Source organism: Tachyglossus aculeatus, chromosome 12 (genome assembly GCF_015852505.1).
Source record: "Tachyglossus aculeatus isolate mTacAcu1 chromosome 12, mTacAcu1.pri, whole genome shotgun sequence".
NCBI classification, from domain to species: Eukaryota; Metazoa; Chordata; class Mammalia; order Monotremata; family Tachyglossidae; genus Tachyglossus; species Tachyglossus aculeatus.
The window spans coordinates 24,945,339-24,965,584 of record NC_052077.1 but is presented as its reverse complement, the minus strand read 5'-3'; the positions used below and the strand labels follow the sequence as shown (position 1 = coordinate 24,965,584).

At 41.3% G+C, this 20,246-nt stretch overlaps 1 non-coding gene and 1 pseudogene across 1 annotated transcript; one reads left to right on the top strand and one right to left on the bottom strand.

Moving 5' to 3' along the window:
- The first annotated feature begins 588 nt into the window (after positions 1-588).
- Positions 589-726, top strand: LOC119935967. The gene has a single exon (XR_005453562.1). It is a non-coding gene; the product is annotated as a small nucleolar RNA SNORA7 (small nucleolar RNA).
- A 16,085-nt stretch (positions 727-16,811) lies between these two features.
- Positions 16,812-16,923, bottom strand: LOC119935885 (annotated as a pseudogene).
- Between the last annotated feature and the right edge of the window lie 3,323 nt (positions 16,924-20,246).

Below are 20,246 nucleotides of genomic sequence, written 5' to 3'. Positions count from 1 at the left end.
TACTTAATTGAGAATACATTAAGAAAAGCCAAACAAGCAACTAGGACCAAAATAACTCACTAATCCTGTAAATGCCTTCTTATCTTTGACTACAGTGAGACTCTCAATCAATGGTATATGAGCACTTACTGTGTGTAGGGTACTGTACTAAGTGCTTGGGAGCTTGGGAGAACATAAAAGACACAATCTCTGCCCACAAGGAGCCATTCCACCAATAATTCCTGTATTTTGAACTCCTTTCAATCAATCAATTTATTAAGCACTTGTGTGCAGAACACTTGGAAGAGTATACTATGGCAACAGAAGTAACAGGCATTATGCCTTCCCATAACAAGCTTAGTCTAGAGGGAACTTTCCCATACATAGTTGTCCTTTGCATTCAAAGACCCCATTGATGTTGAGGTTTACCTCTGAGAGGAAAGGCCAATGCCATATCATAATCCCATCCATGTTGTGCGTACATAAAAGCTGTCTCTTGCTGCAATGTCATATGTTAATGTTTGCAGTGCTTAGTGCGATTTTTGTTACTCCACTCACAAATATTTGTTAATTTAATAGTTTAGAATTACCTGGGTCTAGCTGGATTATCACCTCTCAGGGTCGCACCAGGTGAGTTTCCAGTACTCCATCAGTCTCGACTATGGGAGGGAGAGCCAAGCAGAGGCATATCCATTCCGTTCCTAGCTTGGGCAGTGGCTAGCAAGTGGAAGACAACCTGCTACAAGTCAAAACTCACCTCTACTGGGCAGCAGAGGCATGGGAGAGAATCGAGGGTGGAGACTCAGGTTTACTGCAAGGAAGGAGGCAAATTGGGTTGGACACAGTCCCTGTTCCACAAGGGGCTCACAGTCTCAATCCCCATTTTACAGATGAGGTAACTGGGGCCCAGGGAAGTGAAGTGACCTGCCCAAGCTCACCCAGCAGATAACTGTGGAGCTGGGATTAGAACCCGCGACCTTCTAACTCCCAGGCCTATGTTCTATTCACTGAGCCATGCTGAGTATTGTGTTCTTCCTCCATCTCTTTCACAATTGTTTTCTTTTGAAGATAAGAATCACCACAGTAAGATTAATCTTCCCATAATGGCACACTGGGGAAATATGAAAAGTCAATTGGGTAGCTACTGTAACAAGATAGTGGAAACCCCAATCAATGGACATGTTAAACCACAAAACAAAAATGAAATGAAATGTATTTTCTAATCATGTTAAATACTTAGCGGCATAGCCTAATGGAAAGAGTACAGGCCTTTGAGTTGGGAGAGCTGGATTTTAATCCTGACTGCACCATTTCATTGCTGCGTTACTTTGGGCAAGTCAATTAACTACTCAGTGCCTTCTTCCTTTTACTTAGATTGTAAACCCCATGTAGGACTGGATCTAACACAATTAACATTTATCTATCCCAGTGCTTAGGACAATTCTTGACAAATAGTAAGCACTTAAAAGTACCATAATCATAATTTTTATTAGTATTATTATAGAAATGGATCTGCAAATATTTACACCCAATGTGGAGTTTCTAGTAGGCACTGGAATTTCTTCTTCAACCAAGACAGTCTTCTCCTTCCCTGACTCTAAATACAGTTTCCATTAATTACAGCTGAGTATGAGTATGAAATTCAGGAAGAGTTTTCTTCCACATGGCCTTCTCCAGTGGCCAAAATGAATGGCTCTGAATGTAATCACTTCTAGTGTTCAATGTCTCTTAGCTTGCTTGCTTTCCTGCAGTTTCATGATGAGCTATTTTCATTAGTCCGTACTGCTGACTTTCATTCTTTTTTCTCTTTTCTGGACACAATTTTTTTCTCCACCCTTGCTCCTTTGTCCCCTTGTAGCTGGGACTCAAATTCTGCTTTTCTCTGAAATCTTACTGAGCATTTTTAAATAATAGATGAGCTCTTGATCTGCACCACATCTTTTCTTTCTCAAAGACTCTTTGAACTACAAGGAGAGTGTAATTTGGTTTAGTATTAAGCAGGTTCTCCCTCCTACTTAGCCTGTGAATCCCATATGCACAGAGACTGTATCTGAACAGGTCATGTAACCGCCCCAGTACTTAGTACAGTGCTTGACACAAAACAAGCACTTAACAAGTACTACTACTACTGCTAATAATAATAATTGCATTTATTAAGCACTTACTATGTGCAAGGCACTGTTCTAAGCGCTGGGGAGGTTACAAGGTGATCAGGTTGTCCCACAGAAGGCTCACAGTCTTAACCCCCATTTTACAGATGAGGTAACTGAGGCACAGTTAAGTGACTTGCCCAAAATCACATAGCTAACAATTGGCAGAGCTGGGATTTGAACCCATGACCTCTGACTCCAAAGCCCGTGTTCTTTCCAATGAGCCACGCTGCTTCATAATAATGTATAAATTATATTCCTGGGGTAGATATAATATAATTAGATGAGAAACAGTCTCTGTCTCACAAAAGGGGCTCACAGTGTAAGAGGAGGAAAAACAAATATTTTTATCTCCATTTTTAAAATGAGGCTCAGAGAAGCCAGGTAGCTTGGCCAAGGTTACACAGCAGGTAAGTGGAGCTTTGACTAGAACCTGACTCCCAATTCGGTGGTCTCCCCATTTGGCCATGCTGGTTCTCAGCATGGTTCTATGTGAACAGTAAGCTCAGTGAGACCTTTTAGGTAAAAAAAAAAAAACCATTTATAAAACTTGGATTCTCCAGGTGGGTAGCCTATATGGAGGAAATTAACTAGGTAACTCTTACAGGTATATTAAAAATATATTAACAGGTATATTAAAAATAACTGTGGTATTCAAGTACTTTATTATGTGTCAAGCATTGTACTAAGTGTTGGGGAAGATACAAGATAATTGGAATCCACATGGGGCTCACAGTTTAAGGAGAGAGAACAGGTATTTAATCCCTGTTATGCGGATGAGGTAACTGGGGCACAGAGAAATGAAATGACTTGCCCAAATTACACAGCAGACAAGTGGTGGAGCTAGTATTAGAACTCAGGTACTCTGTCACCCAGGCCCATGCTCTCTCCCCTATGTCATGCTGCTTCTATATTGTCTAACAGGCTATGCAAACCCCATTTCATTCACAAAGGGGCTTGAGAGAAAAACGTCACTTGTGAGGACTGAGCAAGTATCATAGTTCAAACTTTCCTCTTTGCCAGATTTAAATACTTTGATCAATCCATCATGTTTATCAGGAGCTTACTTTGTGCAAAGCACTGTACTACGCTTCTGGGAAAGTACAATATAATAAAGCTGGTAGCCATGATCGCTGCCTACAAAAAGCTTGCAATCATCAGGGGGTAACGGAGGCTGTACACAATCTTATCACTGGATGTCAGAAAAGTGAAGAGATTCCTTTTTTGGTGAAAAAGGTATCCAAGATACGACAATAGAATTTCAGACTTTCAGCTCCCTTCATATATTTAAGAAATGTTCAATTCCCTTCCAGGGCTCCCAAACGCAGTGTGTCAGCCAGCCCAGGTTTAGATTGCAGTCATAATAAACCTTTCTGCCACTTTGGGAGAAAGTTATTTACATTGCCCTTATTCCTTTGACTCTTAAATAAATGTTGGCTTTCATTTCAAGTTTCTAGCTCCCAGTTATGACTGAACACTACAAGAGCAGGTACAACTTCAGAGGGACCTGTATCCTGGAACCAGGAATTCAAAGTGCTGCCTTCCTCTTCCTCTCCATCTCCAACACACACCCACATCATTCACTCATTCATTCAATCGTATTTATTGAGCTCTTACTGTGTGCAGAACACTTTACTTAGCGCTTGGGAAGTACAAGTTGGCAACATATAGAGACAGTCCCTACCCAACAACGGGGTCCCTACCCAACAACGGGAGACAGACAACCAAAACAAAACATGTAGACAGGTGACAAAACATGTAGACATCAAGTGACAAAGCATGTGGCAGCAGGATGATGACATGCAGTTTAATATCACCCAGGTGCTGTTTTGTCAGGCAGTGAAACAGTGATTTCCATAGTTGGCCTCCAATTCTGCTGTCCCATTTCCTCTCCACCCCTTTTTTAAAAAATGCTATTTAAGTGCTCACTAAGTGCCAGGCACTGTACAAGTCCCCAGCCTACCCTTTGTGTCAAATTGCTGTCTACCTAATTTTATCTCTAATAATCAATTCTAAATCTTTTAAATTAATTTTTCCAAACCTGTCAAATTTCCCACGGTAAAAATTTGATCAATTCCCCTACATGGCGTGATGAAGGGTTTTTTTTGTTCTTATTTGATTTTTAACACTTATTCTATTATGGGATTTGATTAAATGAATTGGTATGCACCCCCTCCACTCTATCAGTAATTTTGGGAATTTAAGCCATGTTGGTTGTGACCAAACACCCTGTTACAGCTAGGCAATCATAAATTTTGGCATTTCATCTCACCATCTAAAAGGCCTCTGGCAGGACTCTTTATTTTGGTTGAGTTGCAGGAGTAGAATTCACAGTTGTTATACAATCTCTTTCTCCCCTTGTCTTCTGCCCCATTGTAGAAGAAACTCTTGAATAAATTTTGTTTGGTTTTGTACTCTCAGGTTTGAGATGGAAGGAAAGAGAATTATGTGAAAATGAAAAACAGAGAGAGAAAGAGAGGCCTCAGATGATTAGGAAATGCTCACACAGTAGCTCATTTCTCTAACTCACACACCAGGCAAACCACTCAATAAGAGTCACTGGCACAACAGATTGTGCCATTCTACTGCTTTAAAAAAAATAACACTGATATGCATGCTAATTTGTTGCAAAAAATTTCCTACTGTGTCTTAGCAGGCAGAGGTTTAATGAAGGAGACAAGGTTTTCAAGCAACTCATCTCTTTAGGGCATTATTTTTATTCTGGTTTTCTTATTATACAAAACAGTTTGAAAATAACAAGAAAAAATGAATGTTTTAAAGAAGGAAATTAAGGCAGTGAAGAGGGAGAACCAGAAGACCATTTAAAAAAATGTTTATGGAAGTCTGTATACTTTCTAGTAATAGCTATCATTCATGCAGTGCCTTTTTGCCCAACATTCTAATTCACGTTTAAATACAAATTTAGTTTTTTCAATCAATGGTATTTGAGTGCATAATGTGTGCAGAGGACTGTAAAAATTAAATGACAGGCCTGTGCCTAGGCAGCTTGCTGGTTGCTGGACTCAATATCTGAAGGTCCAATTTCAACTTTCAAGTATATTTGCCAATCAGTAAGTGGTATTAGAGTGTTTATTGTGTGCAGAACACTGTACTAAGTGCTTGGGAGAGTTCAGTAGAATTGACAGAAAAACTCTTGGCTTAGAAGGAGCTTAAGGTCTAGAAGGGGAGAGAGACAATAAAATACATTATGGTTATGTATAGAAGTGCTGAGAGTAGGAGTAGGGAAGTCAATATATACAGAGGTGCAATAGGATGTTGTGAGTGCAAGGAGGTAGTTGGGAGGATGTAAACTGAGAAGAAGAAAATTTAAAGGAAAGTTATCAAGTAGAGTAGGGTTGCAGGACTTTGAAGTTGGGGCAAGCCTTAAAGACAATGGCCAGAAGTTTGTTTGAAGAAAGAAATGGGCAACTACTGAAGGAGAAAAATGGACAGATCAGTGCTTTAGAAAAATAATGTGAACAGCAGAACTAAGTATGGACTTCAGGGAGGGAGACTGTGAGGAGTCTCCTATTTGTTCCTGAGCTGGGGGTGTGGCTTCTGGGTTGGACAAGAAAGAGTGGGGAATAATGTAGCTAATTGTATAAAAATTTAGTTAATTCTAACTTTGGCTCATACACTTTGAAATAGGATGAGGCATTCCTCAACTAAGCCCTTATTTCCCTTACTCCATTTCCCTTCTGTATTGCCACTGCACTTGGATCTATACCCCTTTAAACACTTGATATTCACCCCACCCTCAGCCCCATGGCCCTTAAGTGCATATCTGTAATTTATTTTAATGTCCATCTCCTCCTCCAGACTGAAAGTCCTTGTGGACAGGGAACATGTGTACCACCTCTGTTGTACTGTACTCTTCCAAGCACACAGTGCTCAATAAATAAAATTGTTTGATCGATGCACTGTAATATTAGCTCTCTGCCTGACTGTTGCAGACTTCTGAGGTGGAGAAGCAGAATGGCACTTTCTTGTCTGTATGACTTGGGTGCTGAAGGCTGGGGACCACCTTAAGTCCTGGGAGAGACACGATCACCTGGCTGCATTTCAGGCATCACCTCTACAAGTATCATGTCACCTCTACAAGTGTCACATCCAGGCCTATGTCATAGCAAAGACTCCATAGCCCATTTAGGTTTTGGCCAAACTCCTGAGCTCACCAGGTTTCTTCACTAGGCAACAGCAGCCAGCCAATCTGTGGCATCCATTGAGCACCCAACTGTTCACAGGATTAGAAAAAAGTATATGAAGCACTATATAAGGAGAGCATAATTCTATAAGGACATTGGTAGACATTATGTCAATCTTCGTAATGCTCCCTTTACAGATGTTAGAGGTGAAAGTATGATGGGAGGAGGCCCAGACTCTAATTCCAGCTCTGTCATTTTCCTGCTGTGTGACCTTGGGCAAGTCACTTAAGGTTTGCTATGCCTTTCCTCATCTGTAAAATGGGGTCAAAAAACCCACAGTCCCTCATACGGAATAGGAACTATGCCTGATCTGATTATCTTATGTCTATCCCATCGCTTAGCACTGTACTTGTTTCATAAGTGCTAGCAAATAGAAGAGCTTCGTGGCTCTTTAGTTCATAGTGGCTGCCCCTCTACCAGGACTTGGTATCATTCTGGGTCATTTTGGACCTTGGGATCTAACACTAATGGGAACAGACTTCCCAGGGAAGGCCCAAGACCCAGTGGAATCCCAAGCCTTCTGGAAGTGGACCATCTTGGCATGGCGAGAGACAAATGGTAAGCCAATGGCAGTCAGATCTCTGAAGTCACCTCTTGAGTGGGTACCAGTTTTGCAATTATCCCTAAAGACTGTTCTGCTTTACTTCAGGCATTTACCCAGAATCTGCCAGAGAATTTGTTATAAACCTGGATGCAGGGGAGAATTGAGATGGGGAGGAGGAAGAAGGATTTCTGCCTCAGTCCAGGGTGGCAGAGAATACACTCTCCAAACCTTAGGCAGAGAATCATGCTAAATTGTCCCCAACTGGAGACATGCCCAACACTGACAGCAGTAATGTAGTATGATCTAACACATGGCAGATGGCTGCTTTTTTCAACTGCCCCATATTCTGTTGCTGTAGTGTGTCATTTTGCAGTAAGAATGTGTTGCAGTAAGGTGGGAGGTGTTGTTCAGAAAACGTCAAAAGAGAAACTTTGTGCTCTACTCACTGCCTTCAGAATGGGAATCAATAATGGGATCCAAATCCTTTTTTCAAGTAAAGCATTACCCGTTGTCTGAAAAGGGAAGTCATCCATTCGAAGCCAAGATTAATATGAGAAAGAAATCATCCCATCTTTTGTTACTGCTACAACTGGATTTACTATTCAAAAGTTATTATTTTTCTTCTTCCTAGGTCCCCACATTGAGCTTGCAGAAAGGTAGGCATGAGCAACAGGAAGAACAATGGCCTGAGAGTGGGAAGATTTGGGTCTTAGAATCAGCGTTGACGGTTGTTGACTGTTCATTTCTGTAGGTCACCTAATTTGACATCATCAGGAGACATTTTAGTGGACTTGGCAAGACAAGACTTTCTCTTTTCCTCTGCTTGTGCTTCCCTTTTATTACTTTTATGATAGGCATCCCAGTTACGTTTAATTTCCTGTTGCTGTGAATGTAAGGATTTTTCCTGCTGCAATCCTCTTGGCTATAGTTGAGTTTTCTTGGCTTCTTGAGCTAAATTTAGGGGTGGGGCTTTGTTTTTTCTGCTTATGTTCTTTGCCTGTCTACAATTCTTCTACAACTGATTGGTCTGGTAAACCTGACACTGTCCTACCCACCCTTTCATTAACGGCTCAATATTGTGAGTTTTACAGTCTCTGAAAGGTTTTGCAGTTTTCCATAGTTCCAGAAGAAGCCACATATAAAGCCACATATATCTTAATCACCTTATCCATGATACTACCACTGCTGGGTCAACAAAACTGGCTTCCCCTTTATTACAGTCATGCTCCCCAACCGCTCTCCTCCAGATCTTGTTGACATCAGCACATATTATTTATTCCCTGCAGCAAGGTCATGTTAATTCAACCAAAATCATCAGAACTCCAGGAACCAGCAGCGATGTTGACTGGAATTTCCAGATGATCCATTTATCAGTGCCTGGCAAAACACGTGGTCTGTTCATGCCTCCAGGAAGAAAAAAATCAATTGTCCCCATCCTGCTCAGTGATTCCTCATTGATAATGATAGGTATTTAAGTGCTTACTGTGTCGCAGATACTGTACTAAGCACAGAGAAGCAGCACAGCCTAGTGGTTAGAACATTGGCCAGGGATTCAGAAGGACCTGGGTACTAATCCTGGCTCTGTCAGTTTTTTGGGTTTTTTTAGGTATTTGCTAAGCACTTACTATGCACAAAGCACTGTTCTAAGCGCTGGGGAGGTTACAAGGTGATCAGGTTGTCCCATGCGGGGCTCACAGTTTTAATCCCCATTTTACAGATGAGGTAACTGAGGCACAGAGAAGTTAAGTGACTTGCCCAAAGTCACACAGCTGACAGTTGGTGAAGCCGGAATTTGAACCCATGACCTCTGACTCCAAAGCCTGTGCTCTTTCCACTGAGCCATGCTTTGTCTGCTATGTGACCTTGGGCGAGTCACTTAACTTCTCTGTGCCTGTTACCTCATCTGAAAATGCTTAGTACAGTGCCTGCCACTTAGTAAGTGCTTAACAAATACCATAATTATTATTAAACTTGGGATTAAGACTGTGAGCCCTATATGGGAAAGGGATTGTGTTCAACCTACTTGCATCTACTCCAGAGCTTAGTACAGTGCCTGGCACATAGTAAGTGCTTAACAAATACAATTTTTAAAAAGGCACTGGAATAGATGCAAGATAATGAGGTCATGTTCAGATTGTGTTCCACACAGGGCTCATAGCCTAAGTAGGAAAGAAAACAGGTATTGAATCTCCATTTTACAGATGAAAAAACTGAGCAGAAAGAATTGACTTGCCCACAGGCTTCACTCCTCTATTACCAACATACTCATTCTACCTCAATAATAAATAAATAATAATAGTGGCATTTGCTAAGCACTATGTGCCAAGCACTGTTCTAAGCACTGGGGGGATGCAAGGTAATCAGGTTGTCCCACATAGGGCTCACAGTCTTAATCCCCATTTTGCAGATGAGGTAACTGAGGCACAGAGAAGTTAAGTGACTTGCCTAAAGTCAAACAGCTGATAAGTGGCAGAGAGGGGATTAGAACCCATGACCTCTGACTCCTAAGCCTGTGATCTTTCCACTGAACCACGCTGCTTCTCGTTCTCATTTTTGTCTCTGCCAACCTCTGGCCTGGAATGCCCCCACCCCTTCATATCTGGCAGACAATTATTCTCCCCCTCTTCAAAGCCTTATTGAAGGCACATCTCCTCCAAGAGGCCTTCCCTGACCAAAGCTCTCTTTTCCTTTTCTTCCATTCCCTTCTGCATTACCCTGACTGCATCCCCACTCCCAGCCCCACAGCATTTATATACATATCAGTAATTTATTTATGTTATATTAGTGTCTGTCTCCCCCTCTAGACTGTAAGCTCATTGGGGGCAGGGAATGTGTCCGTGATATTGTATTTTCCCAAGCTCTTAGTACAGTGCTCTGCACACAGTAAAAACTCAGTAAATATGATTAATTGATCAATTTTTCATGATTATGTAGCGGGTAAGTGGTAGAGCTGAGATTAGAACTTGGGTCCTCTGGCTTCCAGGCCTGTGCTTTTTCCACTAAGACTCTCTGGTGCGCCACTGTTGCTTCATGTTTTGGGGCAGACTTCTTCAGTTTTCTCACTCACGACTCTGGGAACTATGTAAAGGAATCAGGAACAGGCTAAACTTTGGACCCTTTTAGTAGTAATGGTATTTATTGAGCACCCACTAGGTACAAGGACACTGTACTTAATAGCTTCTGGAATGGACAAAAACCATAATGCCATGTTAAATGTTGCTGGTTTGGGTATTCACTGAAAAACAAGTGTATGGGCTATGTGGCAAGACAGTTTTTGTCTTCAGCCTTCGGGATAAATGTAATCCTAGGAGAATATTTTCTCAAAAAATATAGTTTTTCATTAATACTGGGAAGCATAGAGGAAATAAAGTTCATACTCTTTTTAAATTGAGTCCTAACAACCCCAGCAACAGACTGGAAAGTTAACAAAAAAACCTTAAGCATTACTTGAGGGTCTGAATTCTTTAAAAATCACCTTCTCAAACCAGTTTAAATCAAGATTTTGTGTAATTGTTATGTCAATGTTCTTTGGGCTTAGCCACTATTCTTTTCAGAACTGATTTCTATTCACATCAGGCCTTCAACATTCAGATGAAGTTTAGAAAAGGATTCATTTAACAAAAGCTGCTCTCTTAAAGAAAAAGGCCAGGTGCAGTTTCAAGACAGCCTTATAACACAAAGCCTATTGTCGCAAACAGCATGTGAGGTGAGGGTGGGGAGGAGGAACCAAGCACTTGAAATAAGAAAAAGCATATGACTAAGGCATAGGGACTCTTCAATTTACTCCTGCATAAATGACATGAATTTGACTCTATGGTAAAAGAAAGAAATTATACTCATTTTCACTTGACATGCTTCAAAATCCCGCTCCTCAGGCAGGTTAGAAAAAACTACAGGTGCCAATAAAAAGTCATTCATAATAGAAATCAAGGTCAAATCCAACCAAACTCAAACTTGAGGGAAATCACTGAGCTCATACAAATGCCAGTTTAGCTTTGGTTTTTCTCAATCATATATGGCATTTTGGCAGACCTCAGACTCCAAACACAAGTGGTTCATGAAAACTGCATTTGAAGTCAAAATCAATTTTCTCATTGGAACAGTGTTATACATGTGGATTTACTCTTGAAGTGAGGATTGATACCCATTTTTACTCGAATTACCCAGAATTATGTATAGCAGTCCTTTGATATTCACAGGAGATACAATAGAAAAATTCTTGTGGAAGAGGTGAAACCACAAGTACTGTTTGCATCCCATGAAAATGTATTCATGGGAATACATGCATGTATGTAGAGAAGGAATGTATGTAGAGAAGCAGTGTGGCTTAGTGGAAAGAGCCCGGGCTTGGGAGTCAGAGGTCATGGGTTCTAATCCCGGCTCTGCCACATGTCTGCTGTGTGACCTTGAGCAAGTCACTTAACTTCTCTGAGCCTCAGTTCCCTCATCTGTAAAATGGGGATTAAGACTGTAAACCCCACGTGGGACAAACTGATCACCTTGTATCCGCCCCAGCACTTAGAACAGTGCTTCACACATAGTAAGCACTTAACAAATGCCATTATTATTATTCAATAACTCATGGCAGTTTGGGCTTTCTAGGATGATGTAGGGGTGGCCAGGTGGGACCAAAGAGATGGTTCTAGACTGTGAGCCCACTGTTGGGTAGGGAACGTCTCTATATATTGCCAACTTGTACTTCCCAAGCGCTTAGTACAGCGCTCTGCACGCAGTAAGTGCTCAATAAATATAATTGAATGAATGAATGAATGGAGCTGTGGCTGCCAGTGACCAAGAACAGCAGAAGTCAGAGGCTGAGGAGTATGGGGCCAGTCAATCACAGATAGGCAAAACCATAAAAAAGAAACTCTGCTATTCCCAACAGACTACTGTATTCAACCAATCACAGAGGAGTCAGAGCTACATTAACAAATTTACATTGTCAGAGAGGCTCCTTGACTTCATTGTTAGTAAAATGGAGACGTTGCCTTCAGTGTGATGCAGTGTGGACCAATGGAAAGAGTACAGGCCTGGGATTCAGGACCTGGGTTCTAATCCAGTCCTTGCCTGCTGTGTGGCCTTGGGAAAGTCACTTAACTTCTCTGTCTTAGTTCATTTGCAAAATGGGGATTCAATACCTGTTCTCTCTCTCACTGAGAGTCCCATGTGGGACAGGGACTGTGTCCAATCTATCTACTCCAGCACTTAGTATAGTGCTTAAATACCGTCATCAATCAATCATTTATTGAGCACTTACTCTGTGGAGAGCACTGTACTAAGTACCTGGAAGAGAACAATATAGCAGAGTCGGTAGACATGTCCCTGTCCACAACAAACTTACAGTCTGCAGTCAGGGGGCTATCACCATTATCTTAGTGAGTCCACCTGACAATAATAATGGTGGTATTTGCTCAGTACTTGCTATGTATAAAGCACTGTTCTAAGTGCTGGGGTAGTCAAGCGGTTGGTACAGTGCTCTCCACACAGTAAGTGCTCAATAAATACGATTGAATGAATAAGCAGATTAGACACAGTCCCTGCACAACATGGAGCTCCCAAGTCAAGCAACACCCCTGTGCCTGGGCAGTTGTAGCTTATCAAAAAATGCCCTCTGACTTCTCGTCATTCTCCCACTGTCCCACTGCGTATAACAAAGTAATCTGCGGGATAGAAGGGTTAACATGTAAGTCAATATTGGCCTACGGAGACCCGAACCATGCCTACTTTGAAATGTCTGAAATGTGTCTTTTTAAATCTCTCAAGCAGCTCGATACTGGCCAGCAACATTCCTAAGTAGTGATTTGGAGGAGTAGGTGATGGCCTGTAGTTTCAGAAAATAAAGAACTGCTTTTTGAATTCCCTCAAGATTCTTCCCCCTTCGGAACAGTGCAAGAATGTTGTGTTTTGAGGTCTTCAAAGGGATGCTTCCGTATGCAGAAAGTACACTGCAATACGTGTCTAATCATTTTTCCTCTTCGTTCTTGCAGCAACTTTATCTCATAACATTCTGGCCAGCAGCTTAGAACGTACCCTGCTCAACCTGAGAAACAACATGGCCTAGTGGAGAGAGCAAGGGCCTCGGAGTCTGAAAGACCTGGGTTCTAATACTTGCTCCCTCACTCGTCTACTGTGTAACCTTAGGCAAGTCCAACCTGCTAATTTTGCAACGCCCCCAGTTGCCTGGCATATAGTAACGGCTTAACAAATACCATAAAAGAAAAAAAAAACAATGAAAAAAGCCTCCTTTCTCCTATTCTATTCAGATTATATATCTGCAATGTCAGGAGCAAATTTTTATCTATGGAACTGGAAGATAAGAACAGCTGGATCACTTCTTCACCCTATAAAGGATCCTGATGTGGAATTTTTTTCACCCTAAATTCAAAATGATTTTTTTTTTAATTTGGCATTTCTCAAGGTCCAGACAGGTCATTTACTTCTCTGGGTAAAATTTGCCACTGCTGATTGTGACCCAGCCTTGAAAGTTGTGCTTGTTTTGTATCATCATTCTTGGGGCAGGGAATGTGTCTTTTTATTGTCATATTGTATTCTCCCAAACCCTTAGTACAGTGCTCTGCACCCAGTAAGCACTCAATAAGATTGACTGGCTGAATTAAGTGAGCAGCCCTTTCCTTCTGCATGCTTAGGAAACTGCTCGGCTGGAGATTAAGATTAGTTCCTCAATCACTGGTCTTGAGTGCTTACCCTGCGTGGGGGAAAGTACAGTAGAGTAATTAGACACTGTCCCTGCCATCAAAGACCTTATAATTTAGTTGAAGAGACAGATATTAAAATTTCGGGCTGGAGAAGAGTACTTAAGTGGTATGGACTCAGGTGCATATGTAATGTGCAGTGGGGTAGGCAGATGAGGAAGGCTCCCCGGAGGAGATGCACTTTTTATGGTATTTGTTAAGCACTTACTATGTACCAGGCACTGTACTAAATACTGGGGTGGATACACAATAATAAAGTTGGTCACAGTCCATGTCCTTCATTGTGTTCATAGTCTTAAACCCCATTTTACAGATGAGGTAACTGAGCCACAGAGAAGTTGTGACATGCCCAATGTCACACAGTGGACAAGTGGTGGGGTCAGAATTAGAACCCAGGTCCTTCTGAATCCCAGGCCCATCTTCTATCCACTAGGCCACACTGCTGGTGAGAGTCCGGGTCTGTTGTACATGAAGCGGGAGTGAGTTCTGGGCAGAAGGGAAGGGGTCAACAGTGAGAGAGACAACTGAGGCACAATGAGTAGGTTGGTATTAGAGAAGCAGAGTGTGCCCACCGAGTTGTAGTGGGAGAGGAATCTGGATAGGTAGAGGGAAGTGAGTTGAGTGTCTGAATCCCTCAAACTTCTCCAAGCCATTACTGCCATGGAGACTGAGAATTAGAACTGACAGATACCATTCAGAATTGAACTCAGAGTTCATCTCAGAACTTTGCAGGCCCTTTGAGGGACCAGAAGTGTAGAGGAAGGGAGGTGGGAGAAGGAAAACCATAGTATAGTGCTTGTACAAAGTGAGCACTCAAATATCAGTGATTGATTTCTTGAACAGAGTCCTTTGACAATGATCAATCTTGACTATCAGTTAATTGTTCAGACTGAGGATTTGGGGTGTAGGAGGAAGGAAGATAGGTTTTTCATATGAAAACAGATTCTCAAAGGATGTACAGTTAGGTTTATAACCTCAGGAGACGCTTGCACAATCACATTTGAAATACACTTTGTTTCTGATCTTAATTTTGGACTTCATTTCCCCACATTGCATCTGGACACATTTTGTGCATCTGTTTCCTCAGAAGTTTGCTAAAAGGGTAGTTGTCAGAAGACATTACTCCTGCCCTGTCTGGCTATACATGGTTTCACAAATTTCGGAGCCAAAATTGTGATTTTAGGACCAGGAGAGTGGCCTGTAATGAAAACTGGCCTGGGAAAGGAGCCTAGACATAAACTTGCTTCCAATAATAATACTTGTGATATTTGGTGAGCACTTGTGTGCCAAGCAGTCTTCTAAATGCTGCAGTGGATACCAGATAGTATTCCAGTGATACACTTGTTTCCCTACACAATGAGAGAGAGGGGAGGATGCCAATCCCATTCGCAAAGACTCAGAAAAAGTTGGCTTTGACAATGCCTGGCCTAGGTAGAAGGATGAAACAGCTGGATTTCAGTCTTGTTTTTTCAGACTTCAGTAATCCATCACTCGGAGATGGACTCTAAGCAGGAATTCCTGATCATTAAATTTTGGTCAATAATATAGCCTCAAAAGACCAATCTAATTACTCACCAAAAAAAAAAAGTATTACAGTAGTGGTGAGGTTGGTTTCTGCCATCAAACTGCTTTGCTTCCATCTGGACTTCTCAGGGAAAAGTGTGATCCTACAGCAACAACTAGTAGAATAAGCTAATCATAAAAAGTAGTTTTTACAATAATGCCTGCTTTTAATGAAAGCACAAATGTAAAGAACGGAGTGGATGCTAAGTAGGGGCCAATCGACCTTTTTAGCTTTTTGACTGGAATCACAAAGTCCTGGCTCAGCTCTTAGTCAGGCAGACTCCTGGGCAAATTAGGAGACAAAATTCAGTTAACAGTATTGAAAATGCAGATTATTGTACTAAGGACTCTGGGGGTAGATGCCCTCAGAGATTATAATCTGAGTTTACAATCTAACGGGGATACAGGAGGGTATAGAGAATGGATTCTGTATTTTTTTTCTTTCATTCATTCATTCAATCAAATTTATTGAGCGCTTTCTGTGTGCAGAGCACTGTACTAAGCGCTTGGGAAGTACAAGTTGGCAACATTCTTTCAAATTGATATGAAATTCATGTACAGTTGGCCGGTATCTGTTTTCTTTTTCTGCATCCCATGTTCTTGAGGCTTTTTAAAAAAATGTTTGAGGTTTTAAATATTATTTCTAGTTTTTGAAAAAATGTTTTTGACTTTAAAAATAATCCTGATGCCTTTATTGTACATATAAAAATGATTTCTTGGCTTGGTACAGCTATAACTATTGCCTAAAGGCAAGAATAAGTCCCATGTTGTCTAACTCCACAGATCTTTTTCTTTCTCCACTACAATTCAATCAGCTTGATTTTTGATCAGAAAAGATGTTTTCAAAATTCCAGAGGATAATTGTGATTTATTCCATAGAAAAAGGCAAAAAGACTCTTCCCTTTTATTTTTGAATAGTCCATTATTCTGAATAAACTACTGAAGTATGCAGAAAACAATGCACTACCCAATTTCAAAGCACTTTTAGAATTAATCGCAGCACAGTAGATATGATATTTTCAGTGTGACTGACACAGGAAAAATGCAAATAGCATAAAAACCTCTATACTGTATTCATTAAGCTTAAAACCTTCTGACACAACAGGCCTGGACTCCGGGAATTTTTAAGTAAATTTGGATATAAATTTTTTAAGTGCTTCCTAGGTGCTAAGCACTGGAAGGTACAACAAAATCAGATCAGGCACAGTACCTATCACAAAGGAGACTCACCATCTAAATCAGAGGAAAAGCAACTACTTTACCTCCATTTTACAGATGGAGAAACCGAGGTACAGAGGAGTTTAGTGACTTACCCAAAGTCACACAGTAGGCAAGTTTCTGAGCTGGAATTAGACTCCAGGTCTCCTCACATCCAGTTCTGCATGCTTTCTACTTGGAAATGTTGCTTCTCCAGTCAACATTATGGAATGTTGGACAGTAATAATAATCATAATAGCAGCATTTATTAAGTGCTTACTATGTACAAAGCACTGTTCTAAGCTCTATGGAGGTTACAAGGTGAACAGGTTGTCCCATGTTGGGCTCACAGTCTCCATCCCCATTTTCCAGATGAGGGAACTGAGGCCCAGAGAAGTGAAGTGACTTGCCCAAAGTCACACAGCTGACAAGTGCCGGGTCAGGATTTGAACCCATGACCTCAGACTCCAAAGCCCAGGCTATTTCCACTGAGCCACACCGCTTCTCTTTATACTTTCAATCTCACTTCTCTAGTCACATACTATAGAAATGATCCCTGGAAGTATAGTCTTACCATAGTTCAAGGTTCTATCCCGGCTTTTCCACTCACAATCTGGGTGAAGCAGGGATATGTGGAAGATCTAGTCCTGTTCAACCTATCCTATGCTGCCATGACTGATTTATTTCAGGGTCTGCCTCCCTGCTAAACTGAAAGGTCCTCAAAGCCAGGGATCATGTCTACTCGATTGTATTTTCCCAAGTGTTCAATACAGTTCTCTGCATGCAGTCAGTGCTGAGTAAGTATTACTGATTGTTTGAGATCTGCAGCAGTCTAAGTACACTTTCTAATTTGTAGTCTATGTTGGGTGTTAAAGAACATCTGACTTTCTGTCCAATATACATAACACTTGTTTGCACATTCACCTGTCGTTGCCAAAGAAAAGGGTTATGTACTACTAAAACAATGCTTCAAACGAAGGTTGGTCACACACCTTAGAGGAACACAATCTTCCACGCTCCCCACAAAAGCAGGAGACTAATAAACTGTCAGATAGCACATTTTGTATGTCTTCTTATGTGGGTGTTTTGCAATGTATATGGAACTAACATAATGAAACCGAACACTTGGCATCTATATTTGGAGCAAAATGGAAATAATTTGTAAAACTTTAGTTAACAGCCTTCATTAGAATTGTATTATTTATAACTCTCAGGAAAAAAATCCTACTAAAGCCTTGCCTGAACAATAGTTTGGCCTGAGTGTAAGAAGTAGACTAATCACAGCAGATGGAAATGCCCCAAAGTAGTTGGACCACAGTCTGAAAAAGCTAGTTCAGGACACTATAAAGGAATTCAAGGTATGGGGGGTGTGTGTGTGTGTGTGTGTGTGTGTGTGTGTGTGTGTGTGTGTGTGTGTGTGTGTGTGTGTTTTCTTTTTGTTGGGTGTTTGGGGTTTTTTTGCAGGTAGGTATGATGATAATAGTGGTATTTGCTAAGTACTTGGCAATATGCCAAGCCGGGTGCAATCTATTTTAGACAGAAAATATTTACATCAGACACAGTCCCTGTCCCAGATGGGGCTCAGAGCCTACAGGAGAGAGAACAGATATTGAATCCCATTTTACAGGTGAGACAACTGCAGTACAAAACCCAAGAGACTTGCCCAAGGTCACATTCATTCATTCAATCATATTTATTGAGCGCTTACCGTGTGCAGAACACTGTACTAAGCGCTTGGGAATTACAAGTTGGCAACATATAGAGACGGTTTCTACCCAACTGCGGGCTCATAGTCTAGAAGGGGGAGACAGACAACAAAACATATTAACAAAATAAAATAGAATAAATTTGTGCAAGTAAAATAGAGTAATAAATACATACAAACATATATACATATATACAGGTGCTGTGGGGAGGGGAAGGAGGCAAGGCAGGGGGAGGGGGAGGAAGGGGAGAGGAAGAAGGGGAAGGCCTCCTGGAGGAGGTGAACTCTCAGTAAGGCTTTGAAGGGAGGAAGAGAGCTAGCTTGGTGGATGTGCAGAGGGAGGGCATTCCAGGCCAAGTGGATGATGTGGGCCAGGGGTCGATGGCGGGACAGGTGAGAACAAGGCACAGTGAGGAGGTTAGCGGCAGAGGAGCGGAGGGTGCGGGTTGGGCTGTAGAAGGAAAGAAGGGAGGTGAGGTAGGAGGTGGGGAGGTGATGGACAGCCTTGAAGCCGAGGGTGAGGAGTCACATAGAAGACCAGTGGCAAAACTGAGTCTAGATCCCAGTTTCCTGATTCTCAGTGCTGTCTTTCTCTCCACTAGTCCACACTGCTTTTCTGCCTTCCCTTCTGGTTAAAAAAACAGTTTATCATGGTGCATAAAATGTCTAGTGAAATATATACTCAACTTATTGAATTAACAGATAAAGTACAAATGGATATCTACTCAAGATAAGGTCTTAATTATGTTAATACCAAGGAATAAGGTAGCAATTTCCGTTAATGAATTGATAATCATAGGAGTAATATTTGTTAGATATAAAATCTGCTATTAACCTCAACACAACCTTAGGAAAATATATTCAAGTAACAGGAAACTGGGTACTGCAGTATAGGAAACTGAATCAATCTTAAGACAGCAAAATTGGTTGTAATTTTGAAAAAGGAAATGTGGTGGGTATTTATCATTGTAGATAATTTTGAAATAGTTCAGAGAAGCAAGTTGACATTTTTATGCCTTCTCTTATGCCTGGATTGTCCATGTCAGAGACTGTAACTTCAAATGATTTTAAAAACCTTTTCAATATTTGGGCAGAGATAATATGTCATCTCCTGCCACCTATGCAGTTAGAATTCAACGCATTTCAGTCTGTATCTATAGGAAGGAATAATGTGGTACCACTCCTGATTGAGGTTATACCTTCATGACAAAAAAAAATTGTGGCAGGTACAGAATTATTATAAAACTGAACAGCTCTGAGCCAAGTTGTTCAGCTGAATTAGAACCCTGATCTCTGAGCCTTTTAAATTTAGATTGCCAACAGCTGATGCTGAATCCTAGTCAGTATAAACAGAGAATGAGTCTATCACCATTGATGGTATATTCTGAATAGGAAGCACTGTACTAAGGCCTCAGGAGTGTACAACAGAAGCATGACATGATCACTGCCCTCGAGGACCTTACAATGTAATGAGAAAAACAGACAAAGCATAAAGGGATTCGGAAGTGAAAAGATGTGACGCCTTTGGCTCAGCACAAAACTGGACTTTTGTGCCTCTGTACCTGCTACTTCCCTTTGTGTGCTGAATCATCTGCCCTTCTCTTCATGTTCCTTTCTTTCCTTTTGAGGTTCTAGCAACCAGGGCTGGACAAATTTACTAGCTAAGGTGGATGATCAGTTGTATTTATTAAGCACTACTGTGTGCAGAGCCCTGAACTTAGCACTTGGGAGAGCACAATATAACAGAGATGGTTGGCATGTTCTCTGCCCACAAGAATCTTACAATTTAGAATGGAAAGATAATTGTTATTTGCCCCAGTAGCTTGTTAAAGCATCTATATTTGTCCTAGGTTGATAGATCTGGAAGAAATGCCACTTGCTCCTGTTCCTGCCTCCAGGAAGGCTGGAGTACAACTGATCCAAGTGGGGTGCAGTGGGAAAAGAGGGGGAAAAACATGTACAGGAGAGAGCAAATAGTTATGGCATGTACAGTGGGGTGAATTAAAGTATAAGCCTCTCGTTAGGCATGTAAAAGAAAAAAATGGCCTAATTAGAGATTATGGGTTGATTGTATTGCAGCTAAGTTTAAATTGGGATAGCACAGATGGCTCTTAATTCTCTCAGCTCATAGTTTCCAGTGTACTCTCCTGAATGCATTTCCAGGGCAACTGAAGCAATGGGGATACAGGG